Here is a 12,279-nt window from a genome sequence, read left to right as displayed (position 1 = left end):
TGTGTCTTTTTTGCATCTAATTTAAGCCCCAGGTTTTTCGCCCATGTCACTACTGAAGACAGATCATCATTCATCAGAGCGATTGCAGTGTTTACATCTTCAGGTCTGACGCTTAGGTAGAGCTGGAGGTCGTCGGCATAGAAATGATATTTACAGGAGGACAGAACCGACGAAATATCGTTGAAATATAAAGAAAACAAAAGTGGTCCTAAGACTGATCCTTGTGGCACTCATGTTTCCAGGAAGATTTTTTATTTACGCAGACAACACATTGCTCTCTGCCTTTTAAGTAGCTTTCAAACCATCTCATTGCACTATCAGATAAATTAAGCTGTTGCATTTTTCTGAGCAATATGTCAAAGTTAACAGTGTCAAAAGCTTTGCTGAAGTCCAGTAGCGTCAATATTGTTGCCTTTCGATTGTCTATGGCATATTTCAGATCATCAGTCACTTTAATTAGAGCAGTGTTTGTGCTGTGATGTTTACGGAAACCGGATTGAAATTTGTCATATAGACTGAATTCATGCAAGTGTTCAGTGATTTGGTCATGAACAATATATTCAAGTGCTTTGGAAACAGCAGGCAGTATGCTAATTAGTCGGTAATCACTAGGCAGTTGCAGGTTTTCGATCTTAGGGATGAGTCGAATTATGCTTCTTTTCCATGCAGTGGGGCATATTCCGTTCACGAGGGAAAAATTAAATATGTCAGTTAAGACAGGTACTATGATATCGGCAACATTCTTAATCATGGTTATACCGATACTGTCGTTGCCTATTGCATCAGCAGGGATTCTCATTATTGCTTTTCTTGCCGTCTTTGTTGTTACATGTTTTACGTGGAAGGTACCGTTGTTAGTTATCTTGTTTGGGGATTCTTGTGGACGGTAATCATCAGCCGTGCTGGTATTCAGAGGTGCAGAGAAGAATTCATTTAATTCACTAGCTGACACATGAAAAGTAGTTTCCGATTTTGTCTTTCCGACCCCCAAGCGACCGAGATTCTTCCATAGAGTCGTGAGTGTCAGATCGCTGCTTACAAGGAAGCGAGCGTGCCTGATCTTCGCATTGCGAATGCATTGTTTCACTCCGTTCCGTAGCTTTCTATATTTTTCGAAACGCCTGTGGGCAGCATCCCTATTAGTCATCATTTGACATAATTCAGCTGTCAGCCAAGGAGCAGAAGATTTTCTTACACGAACTGTCCGCACAGGTGCATGTTTGTCATAGAGGGCAGTGAGTTTATCACCAAGTTCATTAATTTTGCCGTCGATTGTAGGTTCTCTGATTATTTGATGCCATGAGATTTCTGAGCAATCGGCTGTTAGAGCGTCAAGGTCAATGCGTTTCATGTTCCTACAAGTTATGTAACGCGATTTGATCCTTGGGGGCTGCATAGAGTACGCCAGGAATATTACATCATGTGCTGAGAGGCCAGGGGCCGATGATTGACCAACATCTCTTACTTTGTCAGTCTGTTTCGTTGCGATCACGTCTATAAGAGTATGACTGTGCGCCGTATGGTGTGTAGGTTGTAATGGAAGAATGTTCATGCTATTGCAACTAAACAATCTTCTTAGGTTTATTGCGGAGGGTGTGTCTCTTAGCAGATCTATGTTCAAGTCACCCATTACGATGACATGTTCGTATTGACACTGAAGCGAATGTAGTTCCGACTGGAAGGAACTCATTGAGCTTATTTTTGGCGGCTTGTACACGACGCCAGTCAAGAATTTCCGACTTTGTATATTTATTTCAATGAACATGAATTCAGCCTCTTTTTCTTCAGCAGGATTTGACGTACATAAGACTTTCGCTTTGAGATCTGTTCGTATATACGCGCCGACCCCGCCGCGTCGCTTTTTTTATATGTCTGCCCTAAGAAATGTGTACGCTGGGAGATGCATAGATGCAGAGGATATGTGTGGTTTCAACCACGTTTCGGATAAGAGGATTACGTGGTAGTTTAGTTGGTTGAAGAGGAGGCTAAGTTCTTCGTAATGCGCAGGTAAAGACTGGATGTTGCAGTGAGCTGCTAAAAGCTCTGACGCGTTCCGCTGAGCAACCTGGAGTAGGGTGGCAGACTGGTTTGTCCCTTTGTTAGGCACTACCTGCAGCGATGGGCACTGGCCGGTGTTTCCGCCAAGTGACATAATACAGGGGTGTCCGAGATTTTGAAGGCCTGTTGGTGACTCCGCGAGTGCCGAAAGGAATGCGACTGCAAGAAATTTCCTGAGGTTGCGGGAGTATAGAAAATGGATTAGTGGTATTCGGTGCAAGGAGAATACGACCAAAATTGTGACGGCTGTGTGTCACTGAGAGTCCTATGTCGTAAGAGGAGAAATGAAATTAGCGTATTTGAAACAACTTAGGGTGGAAATAAGGGAAAGTGGAGTGATTTAAGAGGCCGATGCTGCCAGCAGAGAGAAGTAAGCTTAATATTTAATAGATTGTCGTAGGAAGCTAGAATTAAATTGAAATTTACTAAAGTGATACTGGTAGTGATTATCATAGGAAGCTACAATTAGATTTAAATTTGCTAAAGTGATACTGATAGTGATTTTTGTTATGAACAATTTAAACCGAAGAGATGGGTGACTAATGAGCTGAAGGAGAGACTAATAATTGCAACAGAACTATTACAGAATGGGAGAGAATAAACTGAGAAAATGAAAAAAGTTTTAGCAGTAACTAAAATTAAGCAATGGTTAGAGCTACAGACACAAAAAATAGTAAAAAGTTAATACAGTTACAAAAACAATTAGTTGAAGGTACAAATATGGGTATAATTAAAAAGTTAATACAATTACAAGACTATATCTGAGTATAGGACTGTTACAATTTGCAAATGGTGTTAAGTTTGCACTTTTGGCTCGAGTAGCTTCACTTAATACTATTCAGTTCTGTCATGTTTGTAACTGTCTTCTTTCCAGCTGCTGTCTTAATGATCCTGAGTCCACACATTCTGAAGACCGAAATGGGATATGGCACTGTTTAAAATCTTTAGCCGCTCATGTGTCAGATCTTCCCTTATTTTAAGCCCTGTCCTTGCTAACTTCTTCTTGTGGGTAATGATCTCAGCCCTTTTTCGGTACGACACAAATTTAATTATTATTGGACGAGGTTTGGTACCACCTGGTAGTTTTCGTCTCACCTGATGGCTGCTGTCAATGTCTGCCTTGGTCACATCAACGCCAAATTTTTCATGCGTAACCTGTATAAGCAGGTTGTCCGTGTCTTCTTCCTTATTTTCTGCTACTCTAAACAGTCGTAGACTATTTCACCTTTGGTACTGTTCTAGCTCGTCTGTTGTGGCAGATAGTTTCACTTCCAACTCTCGTGCCTTTTTCTCATATTCAGACACAGACTTTTTTAGTGCTGTAATTTCAGCAGTATTGGCCTCAACAGTTTCACACATTTGGCCAATACTGCTGCCATTACAGTGTCTGATATAGTGCCTGCTATCAGATCGAGATTATTTTTAGGATAGGGAAGGGGGAAAGAAAACGAGTTTTAAGAGAGATTGGCAGATACACTCAGTTTAAGAAAAGAGATGAACAGGAGTCAGATTTTAGCATACAGCCTCCATTTAAACAACGTTTCCAGAAAGTAACCAGAAACTGCCAGTTCATATTCGACACAGCAGTTATAATCCCATTAGTATGCAGTATCAGTTATCTTTATTACACCAGAACATTCTGGGACTACTCATTTGTATCGATGAAATGAATTCATATAACCAAATTGACATAATCTGCCTCTCTGAACATCAAGTGACCACTGGTACAGATATGTTAGACATTTCAGGATTTGCTTCAGCAGAATAGATATGGATGGAGGAGGAGTTGCCACATTTATTAAAAACTGCTGTAAATTCAAGAACATTGACATTAATAAATTATGTTTAGAGCGGCATCTAGAAGCATGTGCCACACAAGTAGAGTTCCATAACATATCCTATATCATAGTAACTATTTACTGAGCAAGTGCAGGAAATTATAGTCTATTCATAAATCATCTAGAAGCTCTTTTGCGTTATTTAACAGGAAGAAGCAAAGACATTTTGATTGCTGGTGACTTTAATACAGATTTTCTTGTGCAATCTTCCAGTAAACATTACTGCAGTTAGTAATGTTGTCTTTCAATCTAACTCACACTGTAAACTTTCCAACTAGGATCACTAAATCCTCAAGGACAGCCATTGATAACATTTTTATAGGCAAATCAAAGGAACAAAATCGTATCACAAATGGACCATCATATCAGGAAATGCAGCTGCTTGTATTAGACGTAAATTCTAAGCTGATTATCATGATTGCTAAATCTGAGTACAGGAGAGTAGTGTATCAAAAAAATTGAGAGTTTTAGAAAACTGCTCAAAGGTATGAACTGGAAAGATTTTTATCGTGCTCATAACATGAATGGAAAACATAGTACATACATGAACCATGTCAGTACCATGTTTCAAAACTGTTTTCCTCTAAAAGTTACTCAAGTTAAACAGAAGTCTATAATAAAACCATGAATTACACAAAGAATAAAGATTTCCTGTAAGACAGAAAGGAAAATGTATTTGTCGACCAAGAATAGCTCCAATGCTGATGATTTAGCTAAATACAAGGAGTACTGTAAAATATTTAAAAAAGTAATTCAGACATCTAAACAAAAGCACTACAAGAAAAAGATAGCAATGTCAGGGAACAAAATAAAAACAATATTGATATAGAGAAAGAGGAGACTGGTGGAACCAGGAAGGAACAGGAGCAAATAGCACTAAGGGTAGATGACACATTAGTAACAGATGAGCATAGTGTGGCAAATCTATATAACAAGTACTTTATATCCATTACTAATAGAATGGGATTGTCAGGATCAGTAAATAATTCCCTTGAATATCTGAAACTAGCCTTACAAATGGCTTCAGGTACATGAATATGTCACTCACTTCACCAAAAGAAATAACTTCCATAATAAAATGTTTAAAAAGAAAGCTTTATAGTGGTTACGATGAAATATCAACAAAGTTAATCAAGGTATATTCTTGTGAGTTTAGTACAGTTCTAAGTTACTTGTGTAACTAGTAACGATAACTTGGACATTTCCTGACTGGTTAAAAAATGCAGATGTTACGCCTCTATTCAAGAAAGAAGATAAAGAGGTGCCCACAAACTACAGACCGATTTCACTTTTGCCAGCATTAAAAAAAAATTAGAAAAAGTAATGTACAGGCAGCTTCTCAACCATCTACCCACAATAACATGTTATGAAGAACACAGTTAGGATTTCTGAAGGGTTCTGATATCGAGAAGGCTATTTACACCTACAGTGAAATAGTACTTAATTCATTAAATAACGAATTACAAGCAGCACGTATTTCCTGTGATTTGTCAAAGGCATTCGATTGTGTGAACCACAACATCCTTTTAAATAAATTATAATTCTATGGTGTCACAGGCAGTGCTGCGAAATGCTTCAAGTCATACCTCGCAAACAGGAAACAAAGGGTGTCAGTGCAAGGGACTAGTGAATTAAGTTATTAGTCATCATCAGAATGGGAATAAATTACATGTGGTGTCCCACACGGATCCATCTTAAGGCCATTGCTTTTTCTTGTGTACATTAATGGTCTCTCATCAGTTACACTGCCAGAAGCATAGTTCGTTTTGTTTGCAGATGACACAAATATTGCAATAAATAGTATGTTGAGTGTAGTTCTAGAAAGATCTGGTAATGATATTTTCATGTATATTATTAAATGGTTTAAAGCAAACTCACTGACAATAAACCTCGAAAAGACTCACTATATGCAATTCAGAACCTGTAAGGCGTTTCCACCAAGCATATGCATAAAGTATGAAGAAGAGAAGATAGAAGAGGTTGACAGTCATAAATTCCAGGGATTACAACTAGATAATAAATTCAGTTGGGAGGAGCACACCACAGGACTTCAGAAACGCCTTAACCAATCTGTATTTGCAATTCGAGTGTTAGCAGACATAGCCGACATAAAAGGGAAAAAGCTTGCATACTTTGCCTAATTTCATTCCATAATGTCATATGGTATAATATTTTGGAGTCACTCTTCAAGTAATGCGAAAGTTTTCAGGGTCCAAAAGCGTGTAATACGTTTTATTTGTGGAATAAATTCACGGATGTCCTGTAGAAAACTCTTCAAAAAACTGAGAATTGGAACTACTGCCTCTCAGTATATTTACTCCTTAATGAACTTTGTCCTAAATGATATATCTCTTTTTCCAACAAACAGCTCAGTTCAAACATACAATACCAGGAACAAAATGATCTGCACAAGTACTTAAAAGCACTTACTTTAGTTCAAAAAGGGGTCCACTACTCAGGAACACTCATCTTCAATAATTTGCCAGCAAACATAAAAATTTAGTTACACATAAAGATCAGTTTAAAAGGAGCCTGAAAAGCTTACTAGTGGCCAACTCCTTCTACTCCATTGACGAAGTTTTTAATAGAAACAAATGATGTATTGTATATATTCATACTATTAATATTGTTATATCAGCTTAAAAATATTGACATGTTCCACATCCATGAGGATCTCCTCAGCATGGATCTATGGAACGAAAAACCAATCTAATCTAATCTAAATATCCTGTCATGGGCACCATACTGCTCTTAAGCTCTTCTGGCCTAAAAACTCCAGGAATATGTGCCACAATGATCCGCTACTGCTAGCAAAGTATTAACCACAGCACAGCTCAGCCCACACTCCTTACCCATCACAAAGAACGAGTTACTACCTGCGCGCCGACCACACCTTTGCCATTCCACCAGGCCATTTCCATAGCTATAAGGCTTCTGCATTCAACCCTATAATCCCTAACTATGTATCAAGTCATTCACAGTACATTACTCGACAATCATTTCTGTAGTTATTTAAATTTACAATCATGATTTAATCAACAACCATCAAAAGTTCACATAACTGAAATGAGTACACAAAGTCAAAGAATTTACATGACAGATACAACATTATACATAAGCAATACTAGAAATTGAGATAGAAATACCGATAGAGGTACAAAAAAGGTCAAAAATAGGTGTTACAGTCGCAGCATCTTAGCCTGACACTTGTCATTATCATAGATGAACAGAAGTATTTGCACATTCTAAGGCTCTGATTTGGCGTCTTACACTCTATTTGCTCGTTATTCAACTTGGCATATTGACATTTCAATCATTTATTAGGAATAGTTCTTTCACTTGGGCAATATACATAAATAATTGACTGATTCAAACCATTTCTGACTTTAATGGTAGCATTTTGTAGAGATTAAACAAGTCGTTTTCTAGTAGATGGACGTTTCACCCGTAATGTAAGATGTTTACAACAATGGAAACATCCAGGTCAACGAATCTGATTAACTGTATTAATTGGCAACCTCTGTCCACCTTAAGATCGACAGGGAACCGCTTGCCTTTGATGCCACCTTTTATTAGTCCTAGATACTTTACGATCAGAACTAGATTGATCAAGGGCAATCAGTCTGAGTGCTGACAATCGCCGAAAGTAACATACAGTATTCCGACTCCAGCCCACTGAAATTGCCCTTTAGTTATAGCAGCTGCTTGTTAATGGTGATCAAAATTACAGCTCACTGCAACCGTTTGCCATTGCTGTTCTTTAATTCTACTACCTGCCGGCATAATTGCTTCATTTCATACGTGATAATTTCTTCATATTTCCCTATGGAGCCAAATGTTTAAATAAATCTAGTCAAGGTTGCCATAACTATTGTCACTTGCTGTCACTTCAAACGTCGAAGTAGCTGTTTCTGTTTCTTAGAAGGGGAATATCTATCCTTGCCTTAAAGTACACAGCGTCTAGTGTTCTGAATAGAATCTTACTGACCTTGCTCACGACATTTAAGATTCCTCGTTTCTTTATATGGGATTAATACCATGGCAGTTGCCCAATCAGACTCAGTGCCTTTTCCATTTTTACAACGTTGGAGGTTTACACTTCTCTGGAAATTTGCCCGCTGATTTTGCTGTGGTGTGCATAGACAAACGCTGAGACTGAGGTATTGCTGTGCGAGAAGTAGCGGGCGAACAGTTGCTGAGAGGAGGCGGGAGGTGGAAGTCGTCGAACGCATCGGGCGGTGGAGAGAAGTCGTACGACGTGAGACGTCGCAGCCTGTACAGATTGTGCTAGCAGCGTCAGAGGAGACTTTGGTATAAATTGACGATTTTTGATAACTTCCATTTTCTGTTGCTCGTAGTTGTTGCTTGCTTTCGTACTGAATGGATATTGTCAGATTTGTGATTGCAAACATTGAGAGTAATATTCGATCTAAGTTGTGGCCAGACGCCTGATTCTTGTTTATAGACATTGTAGAATAATTAAAGTTGCTGCTAATCATATTATCGACGAAGAGCAAAGGTCTGAGTAACGTCTGTCAGTGTTTAAATCATATATTTCCTGAATAAAGTAACTTAAAATTTTTATTAATTTCTTTCATTTTTACACCGCTCAAAGTTTATTATTCAAACCCCTCCTGATCATTCAACTTCTGTATGAAAATATGGCAATAGTTGCTTCTACAGTTGTGACCATGCATTGCACACTCCATGGATCCCAGTATTTCTTTTGAATTATTTTATCGTATTGCTGATCACGCAGTTGCAGCGGCAAGACGAGGTAATTTGTCTTTTGCGCACAGGAGCATTGAACAATAATTGTCAGAAGACGATAGAGAAGATCTTAAAGCTCGTGTCGTGTACTAGAGAATTGATTTTTTTTATTATTTGAAGAGCGAGTAATTAATTCCTTTTTTTATATTTGTTCTCATCCAGAATACTATTGCTGCCAGAGTTGGAACTTCTCGTATTTCCGTACGTCTTTCACCGGAACAAACAATACTTACTAACACTGGAGTTAGAAAATTACACCCGTCAGCTGTCGACCTGTCTGCCAGGATTTCGTTTGGTTATACGATTTCGCAGTTAGATGTGTTCGTCTTGCTTCTGTATTTGGAAAATTTTATGCACTAGTAGTCGGTCAGTAGTTGTTGCACAGCATTATTGTTGCTGTCACATAGCTGTGCACTAATTAGAATTTCTTATTTCAGCCATTTTCAGAAGTTTAAGAAAATCTGAGACATAGTGCAGAAAATTCTTCTGAAGATAATGAAGTCAGGGAAATTTCGAACACTACTGTGAATAATCAGAGTATAGGCTATTATGTGATATGAACTGCAGGGAAGTAGACGGAAGTCAGGAGATCAAAATAGCATAACACAATCTGAATTGGTTATCAGAGATTCAGGTATTGGATCTTCTTCTATAGAGCAAAGTAATTTTTTCTTCACTTCTTTCAGCAATAACGTTACACAGATAATACTAGTTCAACTTGATGAGACCCAGTGATAAATTGTTTAGAAAACCCAATAAGGAAATTAGAGAATTTAATAACGATATTAAAAAATCTAATGAGGTACTTCGTGGGGAGATAAAAGAATCTAGCAACAAACAGAAAGGAACTTCAGCTATATAACAATTTAAATCGTAAATCTGAGAAAAGAATGCTTGAAAACTCAGCTACGCGAGGAACTCAAGTCTGATAATAATAATGTTGAGTCCACACTTGACCATGTACAGTCCGTTGATACTGTTAAGACAACAGACGTCACAAGAGGAATTGCAAATACATGAATTAATATAAACGTTCGAATAATTACAGGTACACACTACTGAAGTTTCAAAGAAGCAAGATCAGATGATGACTGTTGCAAAACGTGTCGAAGAATTATCCGAGAGGGTAACGCAAAAACGAATGATGATAAATGGTCAAATGATACGACACTCAAACGGCTCTATTCACTTGACATCTTGCTATCACAGGGTACACTTGGTTTCAGTTCCTAAGATAATCTCCTTCAGGAAGAATGAAATTTCTTGTGCCTTGTGGTAACTTGTTATCTACATTTTGTTCTACCTTTACCAGACACAACAATGTGTTATTTTTGAGAAGGTGCATGAAATGCCATTTTTTGTAAATACATATTTTGTGAAGTAGCTCATGACTATTTTGAATAAGAAAATGTATATGAGTGATTCTGAAAGGTATTTCTATAGTTTAACTACGAAGATTACTGACTTACTTGTTCTGCTATTTAAGAAGTATTTTAAAGAGTGCACACACATGGTGAATTTCGGGAATACTGCGGGATATAGAAATGGAAAATGTTGAGAAATTTTGCTTTAGGATTGTCATATGAGGATTATTGTGTCATTTTGTATTATTATGGTGCAAGTAGGTTCTATTATGGTGGAATCATAGTATGTTATGTGACGTAGATAGTGATTCGCACGTATAACACCCCCAAGGACCCCCTTAAAGTAAATTAAAACAGAAAATCATAATATGAAGTAGGGAAGAGTAATCTTGGCAAATACGACATCTTTGCCGATAAGCTAACAACAAGAAGTTTTGATGACAACATTATACATCACTGAGAGTTTTTGTTATGAAAAGAGGAGGAAGAATCCTCAGATTTAATTAATGGACAAATATGCAAGTTATAATTGCAATTAATATCTTGAAAGCTAAGTCCAAGGTGATATTAGAGATAATTTATATGTGGAATAGAGTTGTAAGTGCAATGAAGAAATTCAATGCGCCTACAATACTCTTTCACAGAAGAAGTCGCTGGCTCTCGTCCTGTAAAGACATGTGAGAACAATTCTTGTCTTAGTTATTGAGAGTACGGTATGTGACGAGATTGTTTTGCGTTCAGAAGTGTTTCTTGCGTGACGTGATTTACGAACTTCGGAAATTGATTTTCTAAGCGGAGACAGGAACTGATAGACGCGTTTAACTGATAGACAGGTTAACTGAATTGACGAAACTAGTGAATATTGGGTTTGCCTTTCAAATAGTTGAACCTAAAAGAAGAGTGAATTGTATATCAAACGACTACATTCAATTAGTCTCGAGTAGGACACAATTACACTATTTCACGAAGATAATACAATTACGCTGAAGAGTCAAGTTGTCGCAATTGTCAAGAAACTTAATTTTAATAGAACTGAATTTACCAACCAACCGTGTGTACGTGTGATGCGAAAGTTATAAAGTATTTAGTGGCCAAGGAACAATAAACTTTTCGTTCCAAGTGAAATATCAAGCGTGGACGACATTATTACGTGATTTATTCAATGATAGCTAACCAACGACTGTTCAGCAGGGACAATTTAATCTGAATATCAAAATACTTACTTCATTAATTCAAAAAAGAACTTTTGAACACTTTTTTAACATTACAGCGTAGGTTCACTCAGACGTGATCAAAGATTATCTGTGAATCTCGCTTCATACAGGTTCAACAACTCCATAGCAACAACGTACAAGAAGACTGATAATTACAAAGTTTCCTAGCAATTGGTGGTGTGTACTACGCGGATGAGTTAAGATTTAACAACTACTGCATATCCGGGCAATGAATCATTCAATCTTAAATCAGAAGAAGCATCCATCGTAGGAGTTGGCATTTCTGTCTCCCGGTCAACAACAGAGAGCTACGTCATCGCGCATCGTGTCTCAACTCCACTGCAAGAGCTGTGGTAGTAGTAGCTCTACAGCGTCGACAATATAAGCACGCGGTTGGAGTGGAGGGACGCCATACAGGCTATTATGCTGAAGATTAATGAATTCTGAGGAAGACACACAAGACATTATATACGATTTAATGGAGAAACCTTTTTCTCAGTTATTTGTGTAACAAGACAAGGGGAGGAATTTACACTCTATAAAGGAAGCAATACACAGCTGTACTAAATATATGGATATTCTGTTTGTGCGCATTTTGTTCGAAGGTAGAGTGACAGTGATATTTTGGAAAGAGATTTACTTTGTCATGAAAGGATTTCTGAGAGGACAATACTACTGAAGTTGTGTTGGTACTGACGTGATGTATTATGACATGTAAGGGCTATCGATGGTTGAAAGAACACAAATTACAGTTTGAGAACCAATCATACCTGCTACATATACTGAAAACTACTGGAAACAGGAAACTTTTATCTGTAGAAAATACCAGCGCTTGTAGATGACACATTTTCTTTTCCCTATATGGAGTTACGAATACGTATGTGGATGTACCTCGTGAGTAATGAACATGAATGGTTTTACAAAAAAAAATTTCTCTGCTGCTGATTTATGTAATATTTATGTGAAATGTATTTTTTAGCCATGCAAAGTTGTGGAATGAAATTGTGTCAGTGAAAATTTTTTCTTCTTTGCTTA

Source organism: Schistocerca gregaria, chromosome 4 (genome assembly GCF_023897955.1).
Source record: "Schistocerca gregaria isolate iqSchGreg1 chromosome 4, iqSchGreg1.2, whole genome shotgun sequence".
Taxonomy (NCBI): domain Eukaryota; kingdom Metazoa; phylum Arthropoda; class Insecta; order Orthoptera; family Acrididae; genus Schistocerca; species Schistocerca gregaria.
The sequence above is the reverse complement of the archived record's forward strand: the minus strand, read 5'-3'. Positions refer to the sequence as shown.